The following is a 2955-nucleotide window of genomic DNA, read 5'->3' on the forward strand; positions in this document are numbered from 1 at the left end:
TTAATGAGATTATAACTGTAATTTAAGATTCATGACAAAAATTTGTAACATTGAAAATGACCCGATCGGAGTCGAAACGTTTGTATCTAGAGATTTTAATTTGATTTAATTAAATCTCTTATTTAATTTTTCTATAATTAATTAATTACACCAATTTTTAAATAATATGCCTGAAAATTGAAGGATCATTTTGATGAAATATCTTATGTATATACCCAGACAGCACAGGACGTCTTTGAGACGTCCATTTAAGGTTTATTTTAGGTACATATGTCCATGGACTAAAAATGGACATCAAATGGACGTCCATTTCTGGACGTACTTAAACTTTCCAAGTAGGACATCATATGAATGTCCATTCTCTGATTTAAATTGGAATATCCTAAATATTAGAATATTCTATTATAATATATTATTGAATGGGTGAGGAAACACCCTGTATACAGCATACACACAACCTCTCTCATTCTTTCTTTCGCGTCGCGTCGTAACGCGATGGACAACGCGACGCATGACGCGGCACAGTGGAAATGTACTCTAATCAAGCGTCGTAAAGCATCTTGCGACTTTAAATTAACGCATCGAATGGCTGACGTAACAAGTTCGCGATCTGCGACGCCTACGATACGATCATTGTAGATTAGTCTTAGCCTCGTCTACAATAGTCGCACAAGCTGTGTCGCATGTCGCGAGTAGTAGCGTCGCAGGGAAATTTGTCGTATGTCGCAAGAGTGTCGCTAAATAAGCGTCTACAACAGTCGCAAGGATTGTTTGCGACAGCTAATTAATCGTTACTAGGTTAAAATGGACCAGCAACAAATATTAATGCAGCTTTTACAACTTTGCTCGCAATTTCTAAACTTATTATCTCTATATATGTTTTCTCTATACGTTTGTTCGGTAAATCAAATAGCAGAAGATGGTGGGTGCGACCAGTGAATAGTGAAGAAAAACGAAATTCCAAAGGGTTCCATTTAACCTATTTTCATGAATTGATGGAAACAAACCACGAAGAATTTTTTGCCTGGACCAGAGAATGTGGCCATATCTGTTCAGAAATCTCTATGAACTCGTTCGCCCTCGGTTGTTAAAGAGGAGTCGTCGTCGTCCACTACATCCAGAGCTGAGGCTGGTTTTGACCTTATCGTAAGTATAGATTATGTTCTTAGTGCCTAATTTCACTTTTAACTCAATATGTATCCTTAAAGGTTTTTTTTATTCAGATACTTAGCTCATGGGGATAGCATGTTTTCAAAAAAAGCTGAATTCAGAATTGGGAGATCAACGGCGTTCAAAATTGTACCTGAAGTGTGTCGAATCATATGGGATGTGCTGCAACCTCTTTACCTGCCGCAACCAACGCATGAAGTATGGAGACACATTGCTAATGAATTTATGCAACAATGGCAATTTCCTAATTGCATTGGGGCATTGGATGGGAAACACATCCAAACGTATTCAGTGTCCCCCAAATTCTGGCAGTCAATATTCAAATTATAAAAAATATTTTTCATTAGTTTTGATGGCTGCATGTGACGCAAACTATAAGTTTACAGTGATAGATGTAGGACAATTCGGTAGTATTAGTGACGGTGGAGTTTGGGCACACTCGGACATAGGTCAGCTTCTTCATAGTGGTTTGCTTGATGTGCCTCCAAAGAAAGAATTGCCTTGTACATCAATAGCAACAGAATATGTATTTGCAGGCGATGAAGCTTTCCCCCTTAAAAAATATTTGCTGCGTCCATATCCTCGTTCTCAATTAACCGATAAGGAACGAATATTCAACTATCGACTGTCACGAGCACGTCAGGTAATTGAAAATGCTTTTGGCATTTTAGTGTCAAGATGGCGAATCCTTACAAAACCTTTGTGCTGTTCTCCAGAAAATGCTGATCATTTAGTCAAAGCATTAATCTGTCTCCACAACTTTATTATGACAACAGAAAGAGAAATTGCTCCAGTTTACAGGAGGTACTGTCCACCTCTGTTAATAGACAGAGAAATAGCCGATGGTGTGGTGTTGGGAGGAGCTTGGCGAGAACATGGGCAACAGGGTGATCTGGTAGAAACTATTGGATGACTGTCTAGCAATAATTCAGATGTTGCTGCACGTGCCCAACGTGATGTGCTACGAGAATATTTTGTAACGGAAGCAGGGGAAGCCCAAGTCCCATGGCAATACCAACAAGTATTCAGACATTGCCATATTAATCATCCTGATTAATCTTCCTGATTTTCTTTAATTACTCTGATTTTCTTTAATTACAAGCAATATTGCAAGCTGAATAAGATATCAATTCTTTTGTGTAAAAAACGCGATAATCTAAATAAAGAAGTTTAATTTACTTATCTTTTATAGTTATTTATTCAATTACTATATGCATCCAACGTATATGTAAGTTCGTAATAAACGATTAATAAAACATTGATTGATATCTTTGATCTAATATTAATTGATTAATATATAACACATACTAACTTTGTTAACATATATTTTATTAATTATAAATGAAATGAACATGAATACTATTTTTATTTATACAAACTACAAAGACAGAAAAAGTGATATATTATAAAAATATATGATAAATATATGATACAATATAAAAACTATAATATAAAATAAAAGATAACATTTTTTCTTGTATCATAAATTATATAGAATAAAACGAATATATGGTAAAACTCTTCAATACTTATACTTTTAGTATCACTTAAAAGAAACATTGTACAAAAAAAAGTGACTTAGGAAAAGGGTGCAGAATACTTATCAAGCACCATCATAATTTCGCTTAGACATTTTAATTGCACGTTTGATGCAACATTCTTAAGACCGTTTTTAATTAAGACCAGGGCAGGATCCTCTTCAACGGATGCAGGTGGAATACTCTTAGGTTGTGTTAAAGTGGCACAAATAGTATCGCAGGTAGAACTCAATTTTGTTGCAGTATG

The 2955-nt window shown here is 35.3% G+C and overlaps 1 pseudogene; it reads left to right on the top strand.

The window, feature by feature from the left end:
- Positions 1-1036: 1036 nt before the first annotated feature.
- On the top strand, positions 1037-2083 carry LOC108760583 (putative nuclease HARBI1; annotated as a pseudogene).
- The last annotated feature ends 872 nt before the right edge of the window (positions 2084-2955 follow it).

This window comes from Trachymyrmex cornetzi, unplaced genomic scaffold, assembly GCF_001594075.2.
Source record: "Trachymyrmex cornetzi isolate Tcor2-1 unplaced genomic scaffold, Tcor1.1 scaffold2279, whole genome shotgun sequence".
Classification (NCBI taxonomy): domain Eukaryota; kingdom Metazoa; phylum Arthropoda; class Insecta; order Hymenoptera; family Formicidae; genus Trachymyrmex; species Trachymyrmex cornetzi.